A 13894-nucleotide genomic window follows, 5' to 3' on the forward strand; every position below is an offset into this window, starting at 1 on the left:
CCAGAGGCAGCCTACCATAACAGAATCATCCACCTTCCCAAAATTCCAAAATGGTTTGTAAAAGAATTGGAGAAAATAAGGCTAAGTGTCTTTCTTAGGCTAATTATAAAACTATAGGGCTAGTTTACCCCAAAGCAAGGAAAGTTTTCTTGATGACAACCTCTCTGTGATTAACTCACCAATCTTAGTGAATTCATAAAAAAATTAAGCAAGTTCTCAAAATCTCGTGTGGGTAAGAATTCCTTGTGGAATTTGTTTAAAACACAGATTCTTGCATCTCACAGATTCTTATTCAGAAATTTGAATGGAATGAATAGAAAACTAGAGAGCCCAGAAACAGGCCTATGAATCTATGAAAATGTGATTTCTATAGAAATGACATTTTTAGTCAATAAGGAGATGATGGAATATTCAATAAATAGTAGTAAAACAATTAGGTTTCCATATGGATAAGGATTAAAGGAGCCATTTGGATCTCAGCAGGAAATAGATGGTGCGTACATATTGGATACTTTGAGGAAGGTTTAAGAAGGAACTATTTGCAGCGATGCTGGCAGGATGTAGTGAAACCACAAAGGATGTTATATCCCAGAGCTAGAAACCCAGAACTATTACTACCTCTGGACCCAAAGAAGAAAAGGGTGAGAAAGGCTTACCAGAATCTGGAAGTTGAGCTGTTGTGTAAAAACAACCTTTACAGTAGATGTAACTTTTAATCAAGAGACACAACCAGCCACAGACAACACTTCAGGTAGGAAGCTGGGATATTTAACTATTGCAATATCTGTAAATAGCCCACCTCACTTCCTTCCCTCCCTCCAATTTCTTTTGGTCCTTCAATGCCTGAAACCAACAAGCCAGGAGTTCAAGGGAGCTCTTTGTTGTACAAGATACAGATGAGTATTTCTGGGCAGAGCGTAAGGTGCAAAAAAAATGAGAGAACTGGCCTGGGTGGGGGACAAATAAAAGAGCTCTGACAAAGATTGCTAATGCACACCGTGCATAAAATCAACTCTAGATGAATTAAGATTCCTCTTCTTAATTGTGGTATTTCTAAAGTGTGGTAGGGGCGCCTGGGTGGCTTAGTCGGTAAGCGTCCGACTTTCGCTTGGGTCATGATCTCGCGGTTCGTGGGTTCGAGCCCCGCGTCGGGCTCTGTGCTGACTGCCAGCTCGGAGCCTGGAGCCTGTTTCAGTCTGTGACTCCCTCTCTCTCTGACCCTCCCCTGCTCACGCTGTCTCTCTCTCTCTCCTATAATAAAAAAAAAAAAAATTAAAGTGTGGTAATGACTGGTTTAGTTTTATATAAAATAAAATACCTCATTTTAGGAAAATGTGTGTTGCTTAGGGGGAAATTTTCTCACCACAAATTAAAATAGAATCGTGATCTTATGGTTACAGTCCTTACCAGGATGCCGAACTAGTTGTTTCTGGCTGTCTCTCCCAAGAACAAACCCAAAATCAATCTAGAAGGAAAACCGAGACAGGTGAAAATCTCTAGATCACACACTCGTTTGTGTAGCATTGTGGTTTTGTCGGAGGGTAAAAAAGTGAAAGTTCTCTTGCTTCTCCCTGAAGGGAACAACTGATGATGCTCAAAGTCTGGTTCCAGGATGGCAGCGTCACCATCACCTGGGAACTTGTGAGAAATTCAAATTCCTAGGCCCTACGCAGACAAACTTCATCAGAAACTGAAGGGGTAGAGCCCATAAATCTGTGTTTTAACAGGGCTTCCAAGAGACTCTGACATTCACTGAAGGTACTGAATGTCAGTATCTCCACTACAAAAGTCAGATTTAGCAAATAAAATTATCGTATACCCAGTTACATTCAAATTTCAGGTAAAGAACAAATACTTTTCTTAGGGTAAATATGCTACAGAAATTCAAGTTTCACTGTGAATCTTGCGTTTCATTGGGCAACCCTATCTTTACCTATGAATATTCAGAACTCTGGGCCAGGTGTTGTCTTTTACAGGAAACTCAGAACAGCTCAGAAGCACGTGGATTGTGAGGTGCTGGGAAAGTTAAGTGAGTAACTTACTCAGTACAATTCAAAACCTGGCATTCCAAGTAGGAGCAATTGGCTGAGGGCTTGTAAGAAAGGCGAATTCTCACCCCTGCCTCAGAGCCACAGAATCAGAAACTCTGGGGACAAGACCAAAGAATCCATGGTTTATCAAGCCCTGTAAGTGAGTTTCTGTGCCCTGAAGTTTAAGAACCATTGTACTAACTAATCTCAGGCAATCGATTCCACCCATTTTCTGGGGGATTCAGCAAAAATAATGAGGCCTGGGATATTTATAGCCTTAAGTGCTTATAATAGAAAAAGAGAAAACCTCAAAATTAGTGAGTTAAGTGCCATTTTTTTTAGAAGTTGTCCATAAAATATCTGAAGGAGGAGGAGGAGGAGAAGTAGTAGTAGTAGTAGTAGTAGTAGTAGTAGTAGAAGAAGTAGTAGAAGTAGTAGTAGTAGTAGTAGTAGTAGTAGAAGGAGAAGGAGGAAGGGAAGGGGAGAAGAAGGAAGGGGAGGAGGAGGAAGAAGAGGGAGGAGGAGAAAAGGGAGAGGGAGAGGAAGGAGAGAAGGGGGAGAAGAAGGAGAGAAGGGAAGAAACACAATCAAGGTAAGGGCACAAATAAAATAGAAAACAAAATGGTTGGGGCTCCTGGGTAGCTCAGTCAGTTAAGAGTCTGACTCTTAATTTTGGTTCAAGTTGTAATCTCACCATTGGGAGACTGAGGCCAGAGTTGAGCTCTGCACTGCTAGGGTGGAGGTTGCTTGGGATTTTCTCCCTTTCTCTCCGCCCCTCCCCAGCTTGTGTGTGCACCTGTGCTCATGCTCTCACTCCCTTCCTCCCTCCCTCCCTCTCTCTCTCCTCTCTCTCTCTCTCTCGAAAGAAATACATAAAATATAAAAAATAACTAAAAAAGAAAACAAAATACAATGGTAAGGGAAAAAAATCCACCTGAGTTGGTTCTTTGAAAAAATTAAAATAGACAAATCTAAAGCAAAAATAATCAAGCGATAAAGAGGACAATGATAACCTTAAAAAAGGAATATTATAAAGATTGAGACAAAAGCAAAGTAGAAACTTATAAGAAGACAAAAGAATATATCAACAATCTCAAATGAAGTAGACAAATATTAGAAAATATAATTTAACAGAACTGAGTAAAAATACAACCCAAAGTTTGATGAATTTTACAACACTAAGAACTGTAGCAGTTAATGAAACACTAAATCAAGAGAGGCTTAGTATTCATTTTATCCAACTTCCAAGGTGAAACAAAAATGAATGCTTTAACAGAAGGATTAGACAGTGCAGTAAGATTTAGGAAAAGAGAAAGAAAACAATGTAGACTCAAAAGAAGAAAACAAAAGTGTCATAAATGGAATGTAGTATAAGTGTATACCATAGAAAACCTAAAATAATATGCAGAAAAATGTTTAGAAATAAGGGAAGCACTTGCCAAGATGGCTTTGTTAATTTGTAAACAGTAGTTGCTTGAATATAAATATCAACAAGATTGCATATGCTAATATTTAGACTTCATTTATCAAAAGACACCTTGAAGAAAGTGGAACAATAAGTTTCAAACTGGAAAAGGATGTTGGGAATACAAAAAATAGAAAATTAATATCAAAAATGCATTTTGAAAATTCAAAAACTAACTAGAAACAATACCAACAAACCAACAAAAAAAGATAAGCAGGAGAAGGGGACTAAGAATAGACATTTCATGGAGGAGTAAATGCAGAAGGCCAAATAAACCCTTGGAGAAATGTGCGGCCTAAATAGTGACCAGGACCATGCCAGTCATGACCATAATGATGTACCATTTTATATGATTTAATTGGCCAGACTTAAAAGTCTGACAATAACCAAGTACTGGACAGAAGTGCACTGATAGACTATTGGATACCTTGCTGGAAGAAGCATAGCATTGGGCAACTGCTTTAGGAAAGGGTTTGGTATTTGGGAAATATGCCTGTCTCTCTCTGGGGAAGTGGGTGTGGATAAAGATTTGCGTGCATTGAGGAGCAGGACACTATTGTGCAAAACTTTTTCTCTCTCCTTCCTTCCCTCCTTCCTTCCTTCCTCCCTTTTTTCTTTTCTTTTCTCTCTTATTTTCTCTTCTGTCTCTCTCTCTCTCTTTTTATTTTTTACTTTAGTTGACACACAGTGTTACACTGGTTAGATAGTCTTTTCTTTATTGTGCATCAGGCTTTTTACTTCAAGGAGAAAGTGTCCTGTCCTGCACCCTTTGAGGTAGCCAAGAGTTACCTGGACTGCTTCTTTCTCTTGCAGCAGTAAGAGAGTTCTGGCTAGAATATCAAATTCTACAGTGAGCTTATATGACAGACTGGTCCAGCTATGCTATGTCAGAGCCCTTTCATTTTATTTCTTTTCATGTAAGTATGTATGTATGTATGTATATATGTATATATGTATGTATGTGTGTGTGTATGTATTTTTAGAGCCCTTTCATTCTTGAATACTACAATGGTTGTCTCCACAGCCCACTCGTACAGCTGGCCGGCCACTGCTGACTGTGATCTCAGGCAGCCGCCTTTTCTGAGACCCTCTCTTCCCTATTTTGTGTGTTGAGATGCTCACTTTATTTTATTTTATATCAGGTTCTCAATGTGTAGCATCCATAGATGCTTACCTGCTACAGGCTTCTGATGGACAGCTCCCCAGGCTCCCTACTGGTGCTGTGGATTTTCTTTTTCCTTTCATTTCACTGGGCTTTCGGGAGGAAGCAAGTATAACCTCAAATGATTCATCAGCCATTTTGAAACAAAGTTCTCAGAAATTCCTTTAGAATGAGGGCAGGGAGTGAGGACTGGTTTGGTCTCTTTGAAAAAAAAAATTTTTTTTTTTTTGGGTGATGATTTAGAAAGATGTGTTCTAGCGGTTTGAGTCAGGATTCTTAAATTATTTACCAGACTCAGGCTGAGCTGTTAGAAATGAACAAAAACAAACAGAATGAATCTGAAAGAAAATTGGGTTGCCAACAACTGAGGCTTTAAATAGCAAGTCTGCAGCCCCCAGTGCAAGGACTCTATTCCTCACACGACAGTGGCTTTCAGACATCCAAACCCTATACACATGGTAAGTACATTAAGACTTGTTGAAATGATAACATGCAGAACTTTAAATAATCTGTTAGCATGGTTCTCCCTTTTCACTCCCTTGTTCTCTCCCATTGGAAATAGTCACTTACATTCCCCAAAAGTGGTCTGAAATTTTAATTTAATTTTGTTTGTACGACATTCTAACCTACTGAAATGAAAGATATAGTGAAGAATTGCAGGCCAGGTTTCTTTGTTCTTTCTTTCTTCATGGGTCCCCTTAGGAAATTTTCTGTCAAAGCCATTGAAAGGGGTGGTTTGATGAAGTTACATACAGAGTAATGAAGTGCCAAAGTTTCCAGACATTCTGTCTACTGGGCATCTAAGGTTTATCTTCAGTACTGTTCAAGATATCCATCAATGAACTTACTTAACCTTCTTCTATATTCCTCTCATTTTCTTACCCTCTGTGGTTATACCCTAGTTTTCTATATCTAAACTCTAGATGCCATCCTATGTCTTTTTTCTGGCTTGTAATCACCTAGACCTGTCCTTCTTTCTCCCTGTTACTAGGCTTTAAGGACATTGCCCTTGGTTTCTGAAACAGGTCACAATTCCTGCCTCTGTGCTTTTCTTCCCTCTGCAATATTCTTGCTCTTCCACCTGTCCTCACTGGCCCTGGTTAACTTCCATTTTAAGTATCACTGACTCTAAAAAGGCATTTCTGAACTTCCCATGCAAATCCCTAGCACTCTGAGCTTTTCCTTTCCAGCAATTATCAAAATTGTAATCTTATACATGTTTCTTGTTTAGCATGTCTCCAGTTCCGCCCCAGGACAGGCATAGTACTGATTTGGTCTCCCATAGGTGAGCAATCAATGCACAGTGCGTAAAACATACATATTTTCTGAAACACATTTACTGAGTTCCACAAACAGAAGGTAGAGTTTTCGGTAAAGGAGGGCTGAAGTACATACTTGAGGAATCGGGAAGTTCAGATTCAGTGGGTCACATGTTGCAGATGTCTCAAGAACTGAACAGCTGTTGCATTGTTTTTACCACATCCCACTAGGTTGGCAGGCCCCTCTCGCAGCCCTGGTTATTCACTCCTGGTGGGACCTAATTCCAATATTGGTTCTAAGGATGAATTCCACGTCAAACATTAGAGACCTGAGTATATTTCTTGGCCTTAGAATCTTTAGTTCAGTCACAAAAGCTCGCGGAGCCAGAGTTTCTTCACTTGGGAACAGAATAATAACACTTCTGTCTCAGGTCAGCTTGAGGGTTGTAGAATACCCCTTAAATACTGACCTTAAAGTATAAGCTAGATGCTTGTTCCTTTCTTCAGTATTGGAGTTGTGCCTAGGTTGAGGCCACATCTGGTACCTGTCTCATGGTGTTGTAAAGTTTCAATGACTTACTTAATAGATAGAAAGCTTGTAGAACAGCCTCTGGCGTACTGTTACGTAATGTTAATGTATCCCATGTGTCCCACCATTCCACTGCATATAATCATTAATTAATTTCTTCATTAATTTATTCAGTTGACAAATACTTATGAGTGCCCCCTATGTTGCAGGCACTATCTTAAATTCTTAGACTAGAGCAAAATGATCATTTGCTTGTATGATAAAATTTAAAACTGTCTTTTTGGGGGGAGGGGTGTGATGGGAAATCTATAAACCACAGCTATATAGGAGTGTCTGAGAGGCTCAGTTGGTTAAGCATCTGACTCTTGATTTCAGTTCAGGTCATGATCTCATGGTTTGTGACTTTGAGCCCCATGTCCACTGAGCTCTGCGCTGACAGTAAGGACTCTGCTTGGGATTCTCTCTCTCTCTCTCTCTCTCTCTNTATATAAATAATTTCAATTAGCTATGAGGAAAATAAGATAATGGAATAAGAATTTGAAGAAATTTAGATTGTGAGATAGTATGATCAGGGATGGCTATCCTGGGTAACATTTTGAGCCAAGATCAATATACTGAAAAAGATCCAAACATTTGAAGGTTTTTGTGAAGATTCTCAGTCATTATTATTTTACTTCCTATAAGACCAACTTTTTCTGGATCATGGGTGATCACTGTAGGACCCCTGAATTCCATGAGCATAAATAACCCCACTGCCTTAATTCTTTTGCTGTAAACTTAGTTCCTCGGTCAGGCAGTTTTGTTGAACAGTGCATTTACTCAGTCACAGCTTATATTGCCCATGGAAACATGGCAGTAGTGAAGACAAATCTAAATCCAGTTTAGATAGCTATCCTGGGTGGGGGGACAAATCGCTCAGCCCTCCATGACAAAATGGTGTCCATACAATCAGCCTTTCACTAGAAGGTTGATTGGCCCTCTTGGTGAGTGGTATGGTAACAGGACTCAGAGTTGGCCACACAATTGCAAAACTGAGCACTCATTCCTGGCAGTCGCTAGTCATTGTTGGAGAGAGGAGTCCATGCTGTTGAGCCCTTGTATAAACTCCACACCTGCCCCCATGCATGCACTGAGCAAGACCCAGAGTTGCCGAGGAAAAGAAAATGTTGCAAATTAGGTAGTTCGTGTTGCCCACCTCACTGTTGATTCTCTTCTTTCCTGCCAGGGACTTTTGGTGAGTATTTACTTGGAAAACAAGTTATGTCACTCAAGGCCCATTCTGAGCTCCCCTTCCATAAAATTATTACCCAAAATTCTTTATCACCAACACACCAGACTTCTTATTTTCAAATCCCTAAGCTACCAGCCAAAACAAAGCTTAGGGGAAAAAAATAAAAGAGAGGAATAAAACCATCATAAAATGTCACACTGAAAGCCATAAAAATGACACTTGGCATTACAAAAGACAAAGAAAGGACAAGAATGGCCAGAAAAAACACCAACGTAATAGTGAACCAAAAATAATTAAATAAACAGAACCAAAATACCAAGTTAAAATAGAGAGAGAATAAACAATAAATCTGGAAGACAGATAGATGTCATTTGACATGTATCTAACTGATAGCCATGCAGAAGAGAGACAATTTGGACAAAACAAAACAAAATTTGGACAAAGCATTAACTATATAAATCAAGAAAACTTTTCAGATCTAAACAAAAATGTATGAATTTAAGGATTTGAAAGTCTCCTTAGGTCTTGGTAAATATACTGGATTTTAAAGTTAAAGAATTCTTTGGATATCAAGTCAGACACAAAATAATATCAGTTATGAATGGGATTTGGAGGTGAAATGACCGGCTCAGACTTCTCCCAACATGTGCTAAAAGATAGTGGATCTATACCTACAAAGCTTTTAGGGAAAGAAAGCTTGACCAATAATTTGCTAACCCTACAAAATATTGTTCTAATCCAAAGGTTACTGAGACATTTTTGGCCGTTCAAGTCTTGGGAATGTTATGAGCTCTCCTAGAAGAAACTCTAGAGAAAAAACATCAGTCAACCAAGGGAGAAATAGAGAATCCAAGGCTAAAATACCAGAAAGAAGCGCTGAATACATTCAGAGGAAAGATTCAAACAAGAGTAGGAATTATGATTCAGGAAACAGGAAAGGGGTTACAGGCAATGACAACGTGGAAGTAATCTAACTAACACAATTGACAGGAAACAAAGAGAAAAAGGGAGAAGTCATATAAATGTTTGATCCCCTCACCTTTTTATTCAAGAGTATCAAATAGCCTAATTTAAATATAAAATAGTACATAGTGAAGTGTACTAGGAATACTTAAGAATATAAAGGTAAACAGCAGAAAAAAATTAATAGAAAATAATGAACTGAAATAGAGTGTAAGAAGGAAGTGAAGGTGGGTGGAAGTTTGCTTATTTGTCATCACTTCTGAGAATCTGCAGATGCTATTTGAAGAAATAGGAGAATGGGTATATTTTATTTTATTTTATTTTTCAGTACTAAAGTATTTTATTTTATTTATTTTATTATTATTTTTTTTTACAAATAGTTTATTGTCAAATTAGTTTCCACATAACACCCAGTGNGTTAGATATAAATATAATATTAAAATAATAAAACAAAATCAACTAAGCTGATTTTATTCATTAAGCTAAATAAAATTGATGGCCCATGAGATGCTATTGAGACTCCATAACATGGCACACCCTATATTTTCTCATGTACCTTTCATGATGCTCCCTCACCACAGCATATATTATACTCTGTGCACCCCCAGCTTCGCTAGGCACACATTTCCCTAAAAGGTATTTGCTTCCTGACTTTTCTATAAGTCATGTTATTCTACCCACCTCAATGGCGATCTCTGTGCCCTCCTCCACTGGTATGTATTTAAAAGCTTTCTTTGAAAGCTTCTTGATGCCTCTCGATAAGATTAATGTCATACATTGTTTTATTTAGTATATAAGGTATAGCTTTCTAGTTTTTTTTTTAGGTCTTTTTTCTTTTCCATGCTAAGTTGTATACTCCTACATAGTAAAGACAAAGTTTTATACATCCCTTTAATTCAAAACTTAACACAGTTAACACAAGCAATGAATGATCTAGAAGAGTGTCTATTGTAGCTATTTTCTGCATTGTTGAAATTTTATATGAAGAAAAAATATTTATTTATAAATGAATTGATATGCATATGTAGATAGACATAGACTATGTAGATCTATGGAAACACATACACACTCAAGACTAGTGTTCCTGGAAGGAATACAGTGTATTCATCCTCTATTACAAAATCAGCAACACATCACATAGTAATCAACATGGAGTTGAAATTCAATTATTACTTGTGAATTAATTTTGTTCATGGTCATTGGAAAGAAAGAAACTCTGAAGACTTTAACAATTATTTTGCAGATTTTATATGAACAATTACCATTCACCCAATAATATTACATTCTTTTCTAGAAGGTAACTTGATTTTCTCAAAAAAGAAGAGCCTGACATTGCCCATGAGAAGTTTCTTTGTTCTCCTCTTACTATCAAACCCTTAATTTTCAGGATTATTTTTATTCTGTCTTTGGAAGATCAAAATTCTCTCTCTCTCTATATAGATCTCTATATATAGATATAGATATAAATGATATACATATAGATATGTAGATATATAGATCAACATTCTATCATATCATATATAGCTATATATGTATATCATATATATCAGGTCATATATAGATGTATAAGATATATATTCTTTCTATCTATCTATCTATCTATCTACCTACCTACCTACCTACTTGCCTATGCACCATATATCGATATATATATATAGAGAGAGATAGAGATAGAGAGAGAGAGACAGACAGACAGACAGACAGAGAGAGAGAGGTTCTTCATTTGCATTAACTCAATCTGTGTGTTTTCCCCCCTTGGGCTTTGCCTTGCAGAGTCGGGCTTTCACCACTATGCAGTCCTTACTTTCACTGTATGCTTTCTTTTCTCTCTGTTACTGATATCCACTTGGCCTGCCCACAAAGGAACAGCCTTTCCTAAAGTCATGTTAGATGTTCCTTGAGAGTATTATTCTTTACTAGCGTAGTTAAAGAGGGTGTTTCAGAATCTGGGAGGTTATTCAATAACTCTACTCATTTTTATAAAGTCAACTGCACAGAAGTGTTTACTGTACTTTGCAGATGGGCTGCAGAGAAATTGTGCTTCTTGACCTCTGGCTAGCCCCGCCAGTCAACATAACCGTCCTTGCTGTTACAGCTCAGTGTGTCACAAGAAATAGGCCAAGAGAGTTTTCACTATGTTTAGTATATAAACCATCAACGCCCCAAGGAACAACCCTTTAAACAAATGTGACTCCAAAGTTAGTATGTTGTAGATTCTTAACTGGTCTTATAAAAGGTAAATTATGAGTACTGTCTTGTTTTTCACATCTGTATTGATTTTGTGTCTTAAAGCAAAACTGAATCAGTTCGCCAACTCTGTTGGAGTTGGGCTCTGTCTTTTATCTTTTTCTGTTTATTTCAAGTGTAAGGGGAAGTGGCTCGATAGGCTACAAGGTTTAATATCATGTGATCAAGATAAGGGCCATTTTCTTTGTCATCCTAGAATATCTGTATCGGGCACATATTCAGGCTGTTAATGTGGACTCTCATTCTCCATACCCAACAGTGAGCCCAGAAGCATGTTCTAAGGCCTTATTCAATCCACAGCAGTATTGAGAACAACCTTTTAAAATAACTCATTATTTCATGGGGCCTTGATGGGCTTAAGCTATAAGAAGATATGCCATCTCCCAAGCTATGAAGCCCTCAATTCAGTGTCTCCACTGATCTTGCCCACAGTCTAGAGTTTATAGTTTCAGTCACAACTGAGAAATGAAACACAAAATACGTAAGAAATGAAGATGGATTATAGGAGATACTGTGCAGAGGAAACAAACTCAGACAAAACAAAATTGACTTCATAAAGAGAACTTTAAAAATCTAGCAAACCAAATATATTTATAGGCTTCGTGGATCTCTGGGGGCAAATGCTAAGTCTATCAAAATGAAAAAAGAATATGATAAGTTTAAACAGGCATTGTTGTTTCCTTTCTCTACCTCTGTGTTCATGAAAAGCATTGACAAGACAGACAAGTGTTTGGCAAGAGACTCAAAATGGGAAAAAAATAATATGTCTTTATTGATCACACAGCAGATTTTTTTAAATTTTCTTTTTCTTTTTTATTTAATTAATCTCTATGTCCAATGTGGGATTCAAACTTAAGACCTCAAGATCAAGAGTCACATGATCCACCAACTGAGCCAGCCAGGAGCTCCAGAGCGGAACTTTTAAAACCAATTGTGAATGGATTTACTCACCATCTCTCATAACATCTACCTTTGCACTTTGAAAATGTAATCACTCTAGTAGGTTATATGCTACTCATGTACTTGCCAGAGTGTTGTCCAACGAGTCAGTGAAAGACATTCTGGAAAGGACTTGTGATGTATTCATCTGTTCAATTACTGGTCCAAGGCATGAAGAAGTCTGAAGTCAAAGTTTAGTCAGGCCCAGAGGAATAGGAACAAATGGAAGGTACACATTAACAGAGCCCAAACTTTCAAAAAGAAATATGTATAATTAAATTGCAACATGTATCCCATTTTCTTTTGTATGAGGAAAATTTTTGCCTTAATCTTCATTGGGTTCAACTTTGATGACTGGATGGCATGATGTACAGTAAGATCCTTTTTATCTAACTGAGAACAAGAGACAACAGGTGCCTGAGACAATACTATATTTTTCCTTTAGAATCTGTGTGCGTCTGTGTACATTTGTAACTGTAGCATGTAACACATAGAAAAATCCCAGATATATAGATTTATTCATTATAAAAGTGCTCTCCTTTCAAGTTTAATTCGATGTGAAAGCCATGTCTTCAAAACCTGGTTAATATGAACCTTAACTCAATCCTATTTTGAACTCAAGATAAAGGAGGAGATACGGAGTTTGAAATTTGCTTTTCTTTTTTCTTTTTCAAATTGTGTAAGAAGAATGAAGCACTTGAGCGAGCCTCTCCCCTTGAAGATCAATGACCCTGGTGAGGCTAATTACCCCAATCCTCTCAGTGCAAATTAAAAAAGACCTCAGTAGCTGGAAAAACCATATGATTAACTGGCTGGTAAGATTAACCATGATAAAAGCGGTCTGGTGCTTCCAGGTGTCTGCTCTGTTGCCTATTTGTCACTTGCAGAATACACTCTGTGCCCATGAGCTGCATCTCAAAGGGCTGGGCGATTCTCTCATGGAGATTGATGGCAGTGGCATGCGGGTGGGGAAGGATGCTTCGGGTCTGAATGAGCTTGTGTTTTAGGGGAAATGTAAGATGTCTGTGGGCCTCTAGTACTCAGCTGTTATAGGCAAGTCCAGATGACATTTTCTCATCTCTTTTCACACCATAATCCAGATATCCCATCGAAGATGGTGCCACTTGTGGTTTCCAGACATGACGTTTCACTTAAGATCAACACCGTCTTTACTAAAATGTAAATTCATGTTAATTGGAACTGTTTCTTTTTATTATTTATACTTTTATTTCTACCTGTTTGTGGCCATCGTTTTATTGTCGTATTATGAATGCTTTTCTCATGTTTCCAACAGGAAACTCAGTATGATAACACAGTCCCTAGTGCTATCCCACCATTTTTCTGGCATTTTTTTCAACCTAATGCTTTTCCACCTCACACATCTAAATGGACTTTCCACTTGTGTTGGATAACAAAGACATTGCAAGAGCCAAAGCTGAATTAGCATGGTTTCAAAAGTTATGTGATATTTAATGAAAAATTCTTCTAGTGCACAAATAAATTGGCCTAACGCTTCAGGTCCATAAACTTCTTTTTACACTTTGGCTCAAGAATAGCATTCCTGGGCATTTATTCTAAAAAAAAAAATTATTATTATTTAATTATATTATTTAATTATATTATTATTTATTTATAATTATAATAATAATTATTATTCATCAGATGTGAAAAACAGACATAGCATTTATAAATTTTCCATAGTTAATTATTTAAAAGATATTAGAAGCTATCTATATGTCCAACTATAGGAGAACAGCTAAGTAGATGTTATACCATTTAACAGGATACTTAGCTAGACATTAAAAATTATAATGATTAAGAAAGTACAGAAAGCCAAAATAGTTTATAATGTAGTGTTAATTAAAAAGCATCATATAGGTGCACCTGAAAGGCTCAGATGGTTAAGGGCCATACTCTTGATCATGATCTTACAGTTTGTCAGTTTGAGCCCCTACATCGGGCTCTGTGCTGACAGCATGGAGCCTGCTTATAATCCTCTCTCCCTCTCTCTGCTTCTCCTCTGAGTTTGCTTTTTTCCCCCATCTCTCTCTCCAAATAAATAAATAAAC

This window comes from Crocuta crocuta, unplaced genomic scaffold (assembly GCF_008692635.1).
Source record: "Crocuta crocuta isolate KB4526 unplaced genomic scaffold, BGI_CrCroc_1.0 scaffold7, whole genome shotgun sequence".
Classification (NCBI taxonomy): Eukaryota; Metazoa; Chordata; class Mammalia; order Carnivora; family Hyaenidae; genus Crocuta; species Crocuta crocuta.